Raw genomic sequence first — 18,465 nt, 5'->3', positions numbered from 1 at the left:
TATGCTCATGCTGAATAAATACAAAGTAGTTTAAGAAAGCACTTGAAATTATTTTTAATATGTTATTCTATTTTTAGAAACTTATATTTCTGAACAAAGTTCAAATGCACCATCCGAGAGTATGGAGCGTCTTCAATACATAAAGGGATTTTCTGTGTACCAAAAAGGCTTTTAGAGGGAGGTCTTCCCTTTTCTTTTTAAGTACAAGAATGCCATTTCTCTGGAACTCTTGTTTGGATGTCTCAGTTGAAAGGTCCAAGCTTTTAAAAAATGTTTTCTTTTTGAATAAAATGTTTTCTTTTGGAACTTTTTTTTGTCTGCAGATCTTAAGTCCTTCTGGTTGTTCTGGTCCATGATTTTTTAGATGCCAGCCTTCTGTCCTGCAACTATCAGCACTTTTTGGAGCTTTCGTGACTGATCATTAGGACACTCAGGTATTTAGTATGGTGCAGATTTGATGTGATTACTATTTAATATGCTTGATTTTCCTAATATATAACTTTATAAATGTGGAATTTCTCTGCTTTATGTCTGCTTTTTTTAAAACGGAATGAAAAGACTGTATCCTACGGAGAAAAGAGGTAAATCGGACACATCTAAATGATTCTTTGAGACAAACTGCTATTTATTATTTTGAAAATCACATCAAAGCTAATCACTCCTTTTCCCCTTTTCTATTTAAATTCTAGTAAAACGGGTAAGAGTGTAAAACAGTGGCATCCTTAAGTCTAGGTTATTTTTGCATCGTTCAGGCCAACTGGGAGTCAGAAAGGACAAACAATTGTTCTCCAGCCTGCTGTTCTCCAATTGACGCATTTTCCACATATGAAATTTTGGTCTTTTGCCATACATGCATGATACAAATAATTCATAAGTGTTTCTTGTGTTTGTCAGTCATCCATGTGAGCAGAAGTCCATCGAGGGGTTTCAGCCGACTGGTCTGTGCGTGAATTCGGTTTTGAGCTGCTCAATCCAGTTGAGAATTATATAGTTTAAGCATATTTTACATAGTTTTATACTCAATCCTTATCTAAATCTTACCTAAATCTCACACAGTTGTGCGCAATTTTTCTAAGATGCATTTGAAAATCTGTGGGTTTCCACGTATGTCGAACAGACACACACTTTTCTATTGTGTATACAGGGCATGTTAAAATTACGTCATTGACGCACTAATCATTAATGTATATAAACAGCGCAATAAACTCACACGGTTCATGTTTTATGTTGATTTACGTGTTCTTTGCGTGGTTTATTCATGCTTCTGTTGAGGTTTTGACAGGGTTAAAATTTCACGTATAGATCACAACCTTTCTCACTTTTTCTCACGTATAACAATTTTTATTCTCGCAATATGTACAAAACATACGTAGTGGCTGTGTGACACGGCGTCTAAGGAGCCAAGTCTGGAAGTTCACTCTCAGCCACAGGGAGCTCATATTTGGGGAAATCTAGAAGTGGCATCACTCTCTACATTAAAAGGAGTCAGATTGTTTGATATCCAGCTTGGATTGTGGAGAAACGTCTGATAAGAGTGCCTCCTTTAGAGGCAGGGAGATGTCCAGGCTTGAGATCGAGCTCATTGTAGTTCTGGTCACAGCTACAACTTAATCTGTGAAGACTGATAAAGGTTAAATGCAGACATAACACAATCACAGCATGCAAAACAATTTCTGACCTTGCAAATAAAAATACATCCCTTTTAGTGAGCTATTTCTTCGTCAGCATTCAGATACTGGAGGAGGTTAGACATGCTGCTCCAAGGCTGGGTTTAAACCCTTCAATGGGCTTACCTTTTTTATGGAAATTCTGTTGAGTAGGTTGTTGGAGCTTTTAAAAAAGAACAGAGAAGTCTGGCATTGATTTAGATTGACAAAAGACTTGATAATAAATTCACTCTACATAGCCACAACAATTAGTTTTTTATAAAAATACAGTTGAGAGTGAAATAATATTGAAAAACAACTAATGTTTTATATTGTGCTTAAATACAGCTCTTTTCTTTAAGTTAAGGCTATTATTTCAGCCTCTTCATCTCAAAGCCGTCTGGAAGAGTTCACACTGTGCGTTGCCCTCTGCCTGTGTGGCTGGCTGGCACTCGCTCTTTCAGTAGAAAGGGTAAAGGCCAAAGGCAATCAAGTTTGTTGCAGCAGCCTCGGATGGACTAATCGAGTGCTGCCCCAAGAGTGCAGCATCCATTAGATTGTGTCACAGCCAGCCAGCAGCCGTCACACTGCTGGCTGCAACTCATTTGCCTGTTGGTGGGTTAATCCACTTTTTTTCTTACTGTTTTTCCTCTTATTGGCTAGAAGGAAGAAAAAAAACTGGAAACAAAAGGATTTGTTCAGTGCCAGTTCATTGATTTTAAAATTATTATAAACGAACACTGTCCAAAATTGGCACCTCCCCAGTTGGATAGTAGTAGAGGATGAGCAGTTCTGCTAAATATCTGATGCACATGCTGTACAAAGACTGTGCTATTTTCAGGAATAAATATTATCACTGAGAAGTGCAAGAAAATGATCAAAATGAACAAATCATCACTCCAGCACAAGCATAATGACTTAGTCCATGATGAGAAAAAGTTGAGACGATAGCTTGCATCACATGCATTTACGAAATTTGAATGCAGATATTACTTAAACTGTCCTCCATGCGCAAGATTAAAGTTTTAGTCACAACTAAAGATAGTCACTCTAATGTTATTGAGGATTTCTTCATTAGGCTCCTTGATCTTTTTGTAATTTAGGTGTCTTGCACCAAAGCGAAGAGCTTCAGGTTTGAGCCCTTTGTTTAACTGCTTAAAAAACTTTACTTTTGTGAGACTAAACATTTTGCTTGATTTATCTTCATTTGGAGTTAATAGCCTCATCTGTTCAGCTCATTTTGTCCCCAAGTTTCATGCTTTTAACCAAGCTGAGTGAGGAAATCTGTGTGTAACAGTGTCTTTGCAGGTTAAAGATTCTCCATTTCATACTCCACATTTCATGAAAGATAAAGTCTGACTGAAAGGCGTCCTCCTGAAATGAAGTATCTTCCTGTCCTTCAGCCGGTCAGAGGCCACTCCTTCCTGCACCTCTGACTCTCTCAAAGCTCAGTCACAGTCATATTTCTCCATCTCTATCTCCTCCTCACTCTATCCCCTGCATTCACTTTCTGCCTCTGTTCCGTTCCACTCTGCCAGGGAGTTGCTGGGGTCAAAAGACCGGCCTGCAGCCCTGCGCTAATCTTGGAATACAGGCGGACGGAGACAGAAACTGACATAAAGGCCAGCTTTCCAACGTTGATAAAAGGCTGTTCTTCTGCTTCAAACTTGATACCATCTAACTTGACCTATAAATGTTTTTGACCATGACAGAACAAAAAAATCCCTCTCCGTGTCTGGAGAGGCTGCAGCACCAGATATGAAGTTCAAATAAATACCATAGAAGAAAATCTAAATATGACATCAGGCCTCTGAGTGAAAATTTTAAGCCATTACTTTTCAAATAATAGTTAAAAAATCTTTTGTGCAAATTTTGTCAAATAAATTCAGTAGCAACTAAGTAAAATGGAAATATTAGTATTGTTTTACATAAACAGGGATTATTACACAACAAAATCAATGATGTATTCTTGTCTTTCTGCAATTCTACATTTAAATAATTCAGTCAAAATGCTCAAACATTATGTTCTTTTCACCCAAACATCTTCTTTGGAGTATTGGTAGCTCTCACGTAACTGCTATAAAAACTGATTTCAAAAAGTATTTTTCCGATTGCTATCCTGCCAATTCATGGTTCCCTCAAACAGTCTAAAATTACATTAGAAATCAGGGGGCTGAGATGGTGTAACAAGAATAAGTGATAAAGTTCTGGGCATTTTCCGCAAGCAAAATAAAAACCTCGGTGCTAAACCTAAGAAGGAATGTCTCTCCAGTAAATATGGTGGAGGGATGGATTTGTGAGAGTTGGCAATTTTCTTCAGTGGTTAGAGCTTAGCAAAACTCAGCAAAACCTGTGATATTTTTGGAAGGTTTAACCTGCAAAGAAGTGAAAATCGTCAACCTTCCCTGCTCACTCAGTCAGATTCATCAGCCTGAGGGGCATCCTAAAGTGAAAATGCTCTTTTTTGTACAGAAATGTCTCATTTTTGTTTTTAGAAAAGAAAATTATTTTTTAAATGTATTTGGAAAAACAATAAACAGCACTACTAATCCAGATTCTGTTTTGAAAACCAAAAAATTAATGATTAATGTGATTCGTGGACAACTTTCTGCTCCGGCACGGCTCTTCACAAGTCTTATCATGACAGCAAACTCTTTGGGATTGCTCAGAAGAAAGAGTGAATTGATGTGAGGAAGATTTGGTTCTTAGTGTTGTAGACTTCCTCCAGCCTTGGATAAGCTTTCAGAAAGGTGTGGGAGCTGTGAAGTTTTGATTGGAGCTGTCACTGAACAGCATAGGAGGATCTCAACACAACTAAGCTGCTGGAGATGTACACGCTGCTTTGTATGCCAGTTTGAGTGGAAAATAAGGAACCGATTCCACTAGATCCGCACAATAAAAATGCATATGTTACATTTTTAATACTTAATAACTTTAACTTCTGATTGTGTCCAAATTCCTTCACTATTTCGTGAACTGGGTTTGCTGTGTTGTAAAGTTGTCTGAATCTTCTCTAGAAATTTCCAAGAAATCTCAGCAAAAAAACAAAAAATAGTGTCCATGGATGCTCACTAAACTGGTGAAAATAGACAACCATGCAGTGCGCTTGAACACTTTTTCATGTGAAAACATCTGAACACAGTAGAGTAGTAAATAGTCTTTGTAAAATGTTCAAATTTTTATGTTTTTATTTCTGGAAATCAATGATGACATATTTGCCCCCCCCCCCCCCCCCCCAACATCCCACTTGCTCCCCAATTTTTGACCAATATTCATATCAGTATAGACAAAAATATTTTCATTTTTTAATGAAATTTTGAATTATTATTTGCTAAGTTGCTGTATTGTGTTTGCTAAACGATCTGCTCATCTTGACCATAGCATTTTTTGCCTCCCTTCCAAAGCCTTCAGCCCCCTTCCTACCCTTCCATATGAAATATTCCAGCTCCACCACTGCTGTGTGTCCTCTTCTTTGATGCAATTGTGTAACATTAAAGGACACGTCCACTAAAAATGGATCTTTGTATTCTCATCACTCCTTGTTGACAGATCTTCTGCTATTATTGAGCAGCGAAACATTTTATTTCATTCTCATGTCAACATTTGTGTGTGTGGCGTTCGTTTCAGGACCAAACTACTGTTAATCTAGCTCACTTCTGTTGGCTTTTCATACTTTGGGGTCAAGGCTGGGTTCTTCCATCCAGAGACTTTGAAAACATCTGTTTTCAATCATTTAAGTAATGAATTCTTGACTGAGCACAGATGATTGCTGTGCCTCATTCTGTTTAGGTTCAACTGTGGTTCATATGTTCAGGTACAGATGGATCACTGACCGTAGCAGACAATGTGTGTGTTTGTGTGTATTTCATTTGTAAGTCTCTTTTATCCTCCACCTGCCTTTCTTGTCCTAAAAAACTAATACCTTGAATTTTCTCTTCAAGGAGCTTCTCCTGTGAAATTAGTGTTGTTGGTTACTATAGCAACCACCTTTGTTATTTCAAATACAGTTTTTGTGTGTCAGTTTGCTCATTGAACATCTTCATGTTTACCCTCAAGTGCTTTAGGTATTTCCCGGCAAAACCACAAAATATCAAGTATTTTTGCCTGGTTTCTACTTTAAATATCTTTTCACACTTGATATAAAACAAAACTAACTTAGTAACTTTTCAATAAGATATAATAATTTGCTGAGGCGTTTAAATATATTTTGGAGTCAAATGAGCTTAAAAACGTCTTATTTTTGGAAATATCTCTGATGAAGCTAGTTTTTTTTTAGAATTTTGACAACTTTATCCGAAAATGTGTATTTTAATTTGTCTAATGAGGATAGTTTGACTGTATGACCATATGCACAGACATGTACCTAAGGCTTTATTTTAAGATATAATACTTCAAAAATCAGAACAATATACCTTAATATGAGTGTATATGGCTAATATTAAAATTAAAATTTTTCTTGAAAGAGCAGGACATCACAACTTCTTTAAAGAAATGATACCAAGACAAATTCTACTAGTTCTATCAGCAGATTCTTTCACTTATAATAAGGGAAAAAACATCTTTTAACATGTTTGAGGAGGCCATATTCCTTTTCTCTTCTCCAGGACAATCCACCCTTCTTGCCCTGGCTGTGGAAACAGAAAAGTATATGAGCAATGAGTTGAAAGGCTAATCTGTTCCTCCGCGGTGACTCTTCTGAATCTGCTTTCCCTAAAGTCTTTTTTTTAACCTCCTGTCATGATTTTGCTAATTGGTAAAACCTCAGAGTCCAAATGGCTTTGAGCACCTATGGTTTTCTATAGCACTCTGCCCTTTTCTTATGCTTTGTCTGAGGCTACAGGCTAATTATGGCATGACGATGCAAGCCTGCAAGGCTATAACTAATGGGCAAAACTCCAAGGCAGCTTCAAATCAAAAAGGTGATGTACCTTGAAAAAAAAAGTCACTCTCGATCTAACCTTTACACCTGACTGTTGGCAGAGGATATTAGAAATTTGTCACAAAAGTTTAACAGCCCTCAGATGATTGGTTATAGCAGGGGTATATATCTCTTTATTCCTTGTGTGCTGTCTCTGCTATCACCTGGCTTTAAAAGTCTATCACCATCTTTTCACCGTGGCAAAGCTCAACAGCCGAAAAAGAGCTTTTTAGTCTAGGTATTTGCTGATTTATAGCTGCTCATATGTGAGCCTGGATGTATCTAATCTTGGACGTGGAGCTTTTTCAGAGAAAAGGGAAATAAAATAGTCTTGATGATACCATATGTCCCAACAGATTACCTTTTTTTACAGTAAAGGTTTCAAATTCAAGCTGAATAATAAAGTAGAGCTTTCAAAATTACATTCACAAACTGTAAATGTAAAGGAAATGAGGGCAAGTCATCCTATTTAAGAAAAACGTGACAAGTTTTTTTTTACTTTTTGTTTTTTTTTGTTGATTTAAAATTCATTAGGTTCGGTTTTATACTGTTTTTTTTGGTTTGTTGCTACTTTTACGTCTTGCTGTATTTCACCATTCATTCAAGACATTCAAGATATTTTTACCAGGTTTTAATTTGTTTAAGTTGCTCCACATCTTTCCAAGCTTTTCTAAATCATTACAGTCTATAATTTATAACAAAATGTATTATTAAAAATAGTCAAAATCTCTTTGCTCCAAACTCTTGATGATTCAAGACTTAAATAAAACTCAAATAGCTCGATTTAAGAAGTGAATGCCAACCATCCTTCTGTTAGAAGTTTGCATGTTCTTGACTGCAAAGTTTTGATCATTGTTCTGCTGGAAGTATTGTTGTTTTATTTGAGTGACACAAAAAATGCAGAAAAACATTTCATGGCATTAAAATGTAATTGTATTTATTAACTGAAGCTTATATGAACCACAATAATTTATGGTTGGGTATTAAGGATAATACATGCTGATAAGTTAAACTGGCATTCTTTGCCATGAATTTGGAAGCAAAAATGTAAATGTATGTTCTAAGAACAGCTGCTGGTTTGATTTTATGAGGATTTGTTGAGACGGGCTAACTTATAAGGTTGATTCCTTTTTTTTCACATTTTGTTCTAAAATGAGTGATTTCCACTTATTACTCTAGTTTTTTTGGGTCACTTTAATCAAAATGAACTACAGTTAGGTACATAAAATCTCAAAAAATACAAACCATTTGTTTAGAACTTGCAAAAAATACTGGGCTGTTTAAGTAATTTGAAGTCATTCTAAGAAATGTATTTGCTTATTTTTCCCTTTTTGAATGCTTGTTGGGAACTCATTGTTTCTAGAATTTGATATCTCAGTGTAAGATTTCTTCTTCATCAAAAATGCTTGCATGGAAAGAAAATGTAAGTGCTTTCTAGTGATTTTCTTAAGTTTAGTGTTCTTTAGGCTACCTCTTTTTGCAGCGTAGCTCTTCACTTTCATTTGGCGTCCATCAACATTTTGGCTCATGCTCAGAAAGGATCTTAACTGTTTGGAATGACCCAACAGTAACTACGTGGCTGCCATGAGGAGAACCTACTGAATTTGTCGAATTGCCGGCAGGAAAAGGACTATTTTGTTTTTGGATAAAGGATGCTGCAGCTGATTGTGATGCACATTGTGCAGAAGAGTAACTTAGTGAACTTCTATGCAGGATGTTGAAACTAGTGACGACTGTTCCTCCTGTCAAGGGATGAACGATTCATCCAGTAAAAGACAAAAAGAAGGAAGCACAGGAGAAAATCTGAGTCGAGTGTGAACCTTCTCTGAGATGTAAAAAACAACTTTGAGCCAACTCCCTTCTGAACTGAGACCATGTTGTGGAGCACAGCACAGTTCAGCTGCGTGTTTGAACACAGACACATTCAGTATTCAGGAAGCTGTGCTGACCATCCCACCGCCAGTGTTTCTGTTTTCCTCTCTGGTACCATACACACTTCACATCAGCTGAGAGATACGCTCACCTTTTTTTGTTTAAAAAAAAAAAAAAAAAGTAGTATCTTTATATTTTGCTATCCTGCAATTAAAGTTCTTTAAAATGAAAAGGCAAGGTCTCTAGATTGTAGCAGAATGGATGACTCTTACAGTCGAAAGAAACAAATAGATCGCAAATACATAAAAAAACTGGAGGTAAGTTTTATGCATGTGAATAAATTAAATTTTACTCATACTCAGACTATATAGATAGGTCTCGTTAACCTCATTAAATATGTGGCTTTTGTTGTCCATCTTTGTGAAACTGGACTTTTATTTTGATAAGACTGTTATCAAAACTGTCATCATTACATTTCCTCTGACAGAGCTTATTTTTGTTACAATGAAGTAAAAAAAAATTGGAAAAAGTATTATTGTTTTATATCATCATCAACCCATAGAACTGCATTGGAAATACTGACTTCCAACAATGAATATACATGCAATTTAAAAAAAATCTAATTGTTGCCTTACATTTTCACCTCTCCCTTACTTCTTTTTCTTTTTGGATTTTTGATGCGGCAAACAAATATAATATCCAAATGGGTTAATATTATCCATGTCTCCATGGCAATTTTGTATTTGGGTATTCAGCTCAGCTTAGAACTTTTCACACATGTTTTAGCGACAGTGATTTAAGTTACTCACCAATCCCCATACAAAGAAATGTTATTGTATTTTAGGAATCATAACTCGTGTTTATTTGCATAGTTTGGCCGGCTGTGTGATTTATATGTGATTTTTTTTTTAAAACAAATGGTCTTATGCTCGTCATTCTACCATTAACTGCTAAAGGGCACTGCAGGTGTGAGTATCAGTATTTGCAGTAATGTAGAAGAAGACGTGCCCACCTCTGCTGAGTTGTTCAAAAGCAACACGGACGGTGAAGAATTTAATGGATTTAGTCATTTGAAGTGAAAGAGTTTAGTTAGCATCTTGTCTACGACCTGTACTCTGAAATGACTTATAGTCCAAAAAGTACAGCGCCGGTGTAGGTACCGGATGTTCTCGGGTTGCCGGATGTTCTCGGGGTCCTTCGGGGTCCTTCCAATGAATTATATCACTAGAGGAGACATCACGTGGTTCCTCATGGGAGGAGAGCACCGCCATCTTGGTGAGGTCAAGTTTTGAAGACCAAACCACTTTTACAACATTTAATAAAGAGCTCTGTTTTTGCTTTCAATCACTTCATTATATGAAAAAGAAGAATGGCTTGAAATTGCTTAGTTTTGTTCAGAAATAAAAACTTCACGAGTACCCCTAACTTAACTAGTATTAGACTACTTAGATTTTTTCTATGTTCCTTCATTTTATTTTACTTGTGTTTTTATTTATTTGTGTGTTATGTTCATTGTTTCTTTTTTTCCCCTCTATTCTTTATTTTCTATGTCAATATGTTATATTTGGCAATGGTGACTGATCTTCGAGGCAATATGGATTACATCGTTATTGTTCGTTGTTAACGTTAATGTCATTGTTAATGTATGATACCGCAATTGTCAATAAAGTTTTTAAAAAAAACTTAGCGACGTTAACTCATTGGTCGTGGCAACTTACAGCCAATCAAATAGTGTGACGTCATCATTGGTCGAAGGACCCCGAAGGACCCCGAGAACATCCGGCAACCCGAGAACATCCGGTACCCACACCGGTAGTCTCTTTTGCATACTTTACATAAAAATCAATTGTTTTCTTCTAAGAACACCTGTTACAATTTAGAATTTTTGGGGCTAAATGCATAAAAATTGACAAAAATAATCCATAAAAAGTGGTTTTCCGTGTATTGTCACGGTGCCTCGGTCGGTTGCCTTCCCCCTCCCTACTCTGCTCATTGGAACCAGCTGCCTCTCATCATCTCATCACCTGCTGTCCTTCTTAAGGAGATCCATCCCACCATTCGACGCCAGTCCGTTATACACTCTCCGGTGCTTACGTCTGGCTCAAGGTCAAGTTACGCCTATTCAAGTCTAAGCCTTGAACTTACCTCTTTTGTGCTCCTTCAGGTCCTCCTCACCACGGGTGCAGCTGGTATCCTGTTCTCTCCTCGTCTCCTCCGCTCAGGCCACGAAGTCCCAAGACATTCTGGCGCGAAGCTCTGGTTTCCACGCCACATATACTCACCTCAGGTCCACGCTGTTTTCCTGAACTCTGGGATTGTGAATCCATTAAACTCTTTCACTTGATCTCCTAGCCTGAGTTTACTTCCGGGTTCCAGCATCTGGGTCTGCCTTGTCATCGTCACTATGACATGTATCCTATTTTGTTCAGTATTATTGCCTGTTTTACAGTTTAGCAGTTTATATTGCAGCAAGTGTCTACACTACAAGTGTCAACGCAAAATGTGTAATCATGTTAAAAAATCAACAAATGTTGATAAATCAGCCAAACAAAACAGTTGTTTAGCTTTTTCAGAGCAACATAACTGTCTTGATAAGAGCCTAAACCTGATTTAGTGGCTTATTTTAACTAAATACATTTTTTTGAGTCCCACAAACCTAACACAGCCGCTCTATAATCAAACAGCGATCGCTGTGTATCATTGCTGTTCAGGCTGTTTCATACTCTGGTGAAAGCAATGACTTGAAAATGATTTAAGGAGGGAAAAAAAGGCAGGAGCTTTGAGCTGTGTTTAGTCTTTAAGCTCATTTACTCACTTTTCCGTTCTGCCCCTGCAGCTGTTTATTGTGTTTTTAGCGCCTCAGTCTGCCAGCCAGGGTGCTGAGCTTAACAGCGCAGCTCTTCTGTTTCTCTTTCTGTTTTCCTCCCTGTTTAACCAATCTGTTTTTCTTTTCATGCTTGCTCTCCCATGCACTGATGTTGGTAATCTCCAAACTGTTTATTTAAATGCAGAAGGTTAAGAACTAAATGTCAGGTACTATAATGGAACAAGTACATTTGAGGTTATTGTGTTTTTGGTTGAGTGTGCTGTGAAGCAGAGGTTTGCTGTCTCGCAGGTCTCTGGCGTGTTTTTTTTTGCTAGAGTGGTGTTCATACATGTTTAAGCATGAAATGAAATCTTTGTTTTTTAAATGTGTTTTGTCTGCACACATTGGGAGAGAAAAAGGCAAAAGATTACTGTTTAGATTAGAACATTTTTTGGTTAATACTAATTTATTTCATCTCCATCTTTTACTAATAGAAACAGATTTTCTCACCAAGTGACTTTTGTATTCATGTATTTTATTAATTATAATAAAGAAAAGGTTTTCCGTAACCTTGTTTTTGGACTTTGATCGGTTCCATGGAAGAATTTGGACTTAAAATAAAAATTAATCTCCATGTTAGTGCTAATTAATTTGCGTGTGTGTTGCACTGAGAGCAGTGGGTGCAGGGAGGCTTTAAAGTTTGTGTATGTTAACCACAATTTGAGCAAATTGTTCACAGAACCCCCACCTCTTGAACTGCGTAGTTTATTTACTTCTTTTTTTTTTCTTTCCAGCCTGCTACCCTTGGATAGACAAAAGAAGGATACTTGATGTCATGAAAGCATTTCTGTGGCAGACTGGCAACCTGTCCAGGGTGTACCCTGCCTTTGCCCAACAGCCTCTGGGACAGGCTCCAGCAACCCCATGACCCTGGAAGGGACATAGCAGGTTAATAAAAAAGAATGGATGGATAGTTAGATTAGATATTTAACTATTTTTAGTATGAATACAGCTCACTTTCACATTAAATACAACATTATATCTGCCTTAAGTCCACCCTGGCCTTTATGAAATTAAAATTTGTCCATTAAAGCTTAAAGCTCCATTAAACTATTTTACAATAGTTCACATTACATCCATTTACACAGCTCAAATGTAGATCATTACAATAATAATTTTTGATTAGATTTTTCCAGATGCTCAAAGTGCTAATAATGTGTATCCATTATTCATTTAGTCCTCATTCATGCTTGGTGATAGTAAGTTATAGATGTAGCCACAGCTGCCCGGGGGCAGACTGACAGAGGTGTGGATGCCAGCGTGCACCTATCATCGGGACATTCATACGCATTCACACACCAGTGGAGGCAGGGAAGATGAAGAGTCTTGCCCATAGACACAACAACATTTGGCTGGAGGGAGTGGGGATCAAACCACCAATCCTTCGATCATTGGCTGACCTGCTCAACCACCTGAGCCACTTTCGCCCAAAGTAAAAAATTTTTGTAAAAGTCCTCTGTGTGCAGGACTTATTCATTCATCTTTCCATATACCGGTAGGTATTTTTTGTACTAGAGTTTGCTGGTTTGGTCTGGGGTTGTTGCTGCAGTGCTCGGCTGGGGTCCAACACCTAACCACTGTAGAGTGGACCCTGTTGTTGTCTGGCGCTGTGGGGATGTTATGTGGCTTAGCTGGCTCCTGATAGAAGAGATTCCTGATACAGTATATTGTTTCCCAACAGCAGAGCCGAGCCATACGTCTTTTTATTGTTACTGACGTTTTTCGTGCCTGTTTGCATTGTGTGTCGGGTCGTGGGCCGAACGTGTGAAGGGGGGGGGGGGCAAAGAGGTGGGTTGGTGGGTGTTAATCTTTTATCTTTTTTTGTGTCTTTTGTCTGTTTGTAATTGTAAAGTACCGGTACTTTGAGCTAAGACGCATGAAGGCGCTTTTTAAAAATGTATTTTATTTTTATAAAGAAAGCTTCATTAAAGTTAAAAAACGTACTTTTCCCTAGGCTACTGGGGGAAAACATCTGCATTTTCTCCCACATGAGGAAATAAAACAGGTACTTATCTTATACAGTATTAATTTAATGCGAACTGGATGTCATTTACTCAAAATGTTAATATTCGTCTGCTTTGTCAATCTTAGAGGTTTTGTTTGACACATCAAAACAAAATGTCAAACAACTGCAAGAATTTTTTTTCATATTTAAACATCAGCTACCTTACAGCTATGTGCATAATGTATGAGTTGTACACTTATTTAAACTTGCAGTTTCCTCATGTGCCCAATGGTAGGACTTGCACATGTCCACACTCTGCCTCAGGACTCAATAATGTCCAAAGGCAGACAGACATGAAGGCAGGTTTGACTCCTGCAGCTGCAGAATCTGTGTCAGAAAAGCCTGGGTATTCATACTTATTTATTTATACTTGAATCATGTTGGAAAACCTCATTTAAAAGTACAATTTGACATAAAAGAAAGGTTTAGTTTGGTGGTTAGTTTCATGGTTTTGTTGTCTTCATGTCAAAGTTATCAGCTTTTCTTTCTTTCTTTACCTTCAATTGTTGTTTAGCATTGATTTTTTTTATAACAACTGTCTTTAAAAGACACATTCAGAATCTAATTTTTTTGACAATGTATTTGTCTTATTATTACAGGCTTAAAATAGATTTGTTACATATCACTTCCTAATTTATGGTGACTTTTTTTAAAACAGTTTTTCATTTATTCATGTCATTAGGATCAAAGGTCCAGCAGTGAATAAGCCTGCAGAGGTGGTGATGGGGCAAGTAGACTAATGCATAAATGTTTAGATGCATACATTTACATTTGCATTTTTACAAGCACAAAAAATAAATGTCTGTGACATATATTTATAAACTTTACCCTTTTCTGTTCTTAAAACATTAGCTCGGTAAAATTTGACTGAGTAGCTTCAGATAAATGTGAACACTTTAAACTTTGTGAACAAATTATTTATGAACTTTCAATTTTCTGAGTAACATTTTATAAAAATTCTAATATTTCTGGCAGTTAATAATGTTTCATTAAGCATCAGCTCATTAAAACCAAACATATGATATTTAAGTACTTCCAGGGACAGAAAGCTCCTCCAAAATTTTAAAGGGGTCCTAAAGTATCACACTGGGACTTTAGTTTGAATGTTTTTCATTGTAAATCATGCTTCAGCTGATTTGCTCTCAGTTTGTTCTCCAAATTTCTGTTTCTGAATTTAGCAAATCCTAATAAAACTTTAAAGAAGAAGAGTAATTGCAACATTCATTCTGCATCTCTGCAGATCAGTTTGTTTGTGGGACGGGTGCTGACTCTATTGCCTTTACTCAGTTATAAGAAGCAGGATGCGACAGCTGCCACTGCACAAGGTTAAGTGCATCCTGACCTTTTGGTTCCACTTCTCAAGACTACCTAATGTCACAAAATGTCACTTAAGTTGATCTAGACTTACAAGATTGGATTCCAACTTTTTCTTCCCACCTACAGAAATTTATTTAAAGAATTTGACTCTTGCCAGGGAGCTCAAAGGCCAGATGGAGAAAAATTCTGCAGTTTTGGCAGTAAATTGTGTTTTGATACTGGCAACAAAATAATCTAGAAGCAGTTTTTTAAACCAGTGTAAACACATAATACTATTTTTACAGCTTGAGTTGCAGGCTGTGTTTACAGACAAACATTCTACCATTTATTCGTATTGAAATAGCATCAATTAACTTGAAAAGATTTATAAAAAGACACTTATGCCAAAAGATTGGAAAGTATTTATTTTTTGTGTTTGATTTAGATTGTGTTTGTGAAGTTTTTTGCATGTGTTTCACTTTGAGGGAGTCCAAATTGGAATGTCTGTAAATTGGTCCATAGTATTTTTTCTTACTACAGACATGATGGCTTTGCAACTTTGTTGTTTCTGAGAGGACATGAGTCACAACAGCTTTCTGTAACTGAAGCTGCACGAAATGTCTGTCCTGTGTTGACGATTGACGCACAAGCTTCAGTGTGGGTTTACGTTGAAGCTAATCTATAGCAGCTGCAGTTACCATCACTGCCTTCATCTCATCACAGTTTACTTTAAAGTGATAAATATATGTCTTTTGTTTGTTTCAGCATCTGTGCTTGATTTAAATACAAATGTCAAATGTGCTTTGATTGTCACATTGACTTCTTGGTTGTTGTCAAACTTTTCTCTGTGTGTTAGCTTATTCTGTTTAGTTTAGTAATTACCTATTAAATTTATGACTTATTTCATGTTCTTATACAATTATTGATATGAAGCCCATTGAAAAAACTACTGTGTTAATATTGGGCTATTCAAATATAAAATTGAATTAAAATGAATTGTTTTTTTTTGTTCCAAAAAATGCTATTGACATAAATTGTCTTTTTTTGAATGCATTAGTATTCTAAAAATATATTAAACAAGTTTGATCCAGCATTTCATTGTGGTTGATTTAACATTAAAATCAAAATTTGCACAAGATTTTAAAAGTTTCAGAACACTTCAAATATCCTAGTGGTTTTTTATTTCCAGTACAGGATGGTAAAGTCCAATTGTTAGGTGAATTACAGTGTACATTTCAGAATGTCACACAAAGGTTCTTTTCTAAGAACCATAAAATGGATTCAAAATTGAAAGCTGTTCTGTAACAGCAGAAGCTGATCAACCATTCAGAGCTGGTCATTTCTATAGGTTATAACTTTTCTTCATGACTCTGGTCTTCTCTGACTGCAAAAGAGCAGTACTGGAACACACTGTGGTACCAAATCATCATGAGCAACACTTGAGCAGCATTGGATTGTTAAAAGTAGTGTACTTTCTTTCCAAAAAGGGCCAGAAAAAGGCAAATAATAGTGGAAGAGCAACAGAACATGATAACAAAAAAAAGTGTGGGTTTTTCTTACTACAAAGAAAGTCATGGTATCAGTGAGAAAAGTTTCCATCATCATCAGAAACTGCTGAACTGACAGGAAGAAGTTTGGGAAACCTAAAGTCACAACTAAATCACAGGCCAAGATTTTATGTGATAGATATCTCATGGTACAACAACAGCTTGACTGTGTTTTAACTCTGAAGAGAAGACATGGAGCTGTGGGCTTGGCAGAACAAGTTGCAGCAAGAAAAGGCATTAGACAGAATAAGACAAAGACATTTCTCTGGGCAAGGAAACACACACCTATTGGAGATTGGAAAAAGGTGTTATGGAAGAAATATTAAAAGGCTGTGCGTTATTATGCAGAATATTTTGAATATTGTCAAAAAGGTGAAATGATGGCTCCACTGTGGGTCTCATATGTGAAACATAGAGGAGGAACTGTGTAGCATTGCCACACAAATATAGGATTGTCATTTCGCTGTTGGGATAAAAAACAGTAAATACTTTCCAAATTATCCACCAATATTAATGGTCCAGTATGTCATTGTTAAGTTTCCAGGTTAGCACATTATAATAGTTTGATTTGTATTTGGTTTTGGATTATGTTTTTGTGGACTACAAATATGGCAGCCAAGAGACTTCCTGCTGGTGACTTCCGGTTACTCAGGTGTGTGGCTGATGACAGCTAATGACAGCACAAAAGAGAGAAAGATGGAGCCAAGGCGAGGAAGGAGAAACAAACTGGCTGGGGTGATGTTTGACTGCCGCTTGAAGGATGGATTAAAGCAACGGATGGTTCTATGGATTAAAAAAGCTGAGGAATATACCGGAACTTTCTGCCACACTTCCTAAGGTCTTCCTTCACCAGAAAGTCTCACGATTTCCATCACAGCTGATCCGGTAAGAAGTCGTTGACCATCAGAAGGCGGACGGAGCGTCACAGGCCCCACTATCTTTGAGACTGCTTTGTCCAGAGGGACAAAAGACGCCAAAGAAACTTTAAAGTACTATGTAAATAAGAAAAAGACTGGTTCTAGTTGGGTGGTGGTTTCTACTAAAGGTGATGTTGTAAATATATGTATATATTTCAATATATCATAATTACCTGGGAAACCTCATTGTGTTGGAGTTGTTTTGTATAAATGGAGAAAAAGAATCAATCACATTCAGTTAAAGAAGTAGATCCCTGATTAATTTTTTTGTAAATACTCTCATTTAATGCTGAGTGTTACATATGGTGGCCAGTATGGGGACTTATTTGTAATGTAGTGAATGTGTTGTTTGATTTTTTTGGGGGCATTTGTATTTATTTAAAATGGCAACTTCACAGAAACAAAGTCATGATGAAATGTTGCCAACCAGGATTTCACCAAATGCTATGTCTGCTGTAGATCCAGATTTTACTGCTGGACCTTTTGTCACTCATCGGTCAAATTCAGCTGGGGAAATATCATCTTTATTAAGTTCTCTTTATTTACAAAATGAGGATGAGTTGTCTATGCATGATGATGCTGAGTTAAATGATGAGGAGCAAAGGGTTGTGTCTGAAGGAGCTAACATTACATTAACTAACCAAGGGGGACAGCAAGAACAACTGGGGGATGTTGATTTAAAGCAGGAGGTGTTATCTTTAAGAGATAACATAAAAGAATTGGAGGACAGATTCAGGGACTCTTTGACCAGCTCCCTCAACAGAGAAACCCATTTCAGAGATTATGTGGAAGCTAGCTTTGCCAAACTAGAGAAAGCTTTTACAACTAGTGTTGAGCGGTTTGAAAAGGATATTGTAAACTGTATGCTACGTCGTGATGAGCGTTGGAGACAGCAAATAAAGTCACTTGAAACTGTTAATTCTCCTGTAGCCCAGAGAACCATAGCCACTTCCACTCCAGCAAGTCCCGTTGTTCCATCCACTCCAAACTACTCACAGCTTTCACGTCTATCTGGTGCAACCCCATATTACACCAAACCTCCTGTTCGGTTGGATTTCCCTACATTTGGCGACAAAACTGATTATGATGCACTAAGCTTTATCGAGCAATGTGAGAACTACCTGGATCTTAGACCTTTACCCAATAATGAGCTATTAGGCACCCTTTCTGCTGTTTTAAAAGGGCCAGCTCTGAGTTGGTGGAAAGCCACAAAAGCTGATGTACTTGACTGGTTAACCTTTAAGGAAGCCTTTCTGTCTGCTTTTCTCCCCACTGATTACATGAACGAGGTGGAAGAGAAACTAAGAGTAACCATCCAACAGCCTGATCAGTGTAACGCTGCTAAGTAAAGTTTATTTATTAGGGAAGTGTGCAATAACCGGAGAAGGTGTAACCTCC

The 18,465-nt window shown here is 37.1% G+C and overlaps 1 long non-coding RNA gene across 1 annotated transcript; it reads left to right on the top strand.

Moving 5' to 3' along the window:
- The first annotated feature begins 10,399 nt into the window (after window positions 1–10,399).
- Window positions 10,400–10,780, top strand: LOC105356920 (uncharacterized). Its single transcript, XR_910965.3, has 2 exons — window positions 10,400–10,522; window positions 10,601–10,780. It is a non-coding gene; the product is annotated as an uncharacterized LOC105356920 (long non-coding RNA).
- Window positions 10,781–18,465: the final 7,685 nt, after the last annotated feature.

The sequence above is a fragment of the Oryzias latipes genome, chromosome 22 (genome assembly GCF_053564925.1).
Source record: "Oryzias latipes strain Hd-rR chromosome 22, Olatipes_Hd-rR_3.1".
Classification (NCBI taxonomy): domain Eukaryota; kingdom Metazoa; phylum Chordata; class Actinopteri; order Beloniformes; family Adrianichthyidae; genus Oryzias; species Oryzias latipes.
The sequence above is the reverse complement of the archived record's forward strand: the minus strand, read 5'-3'. Positions and strand labels throughout refer to the sequence as shown.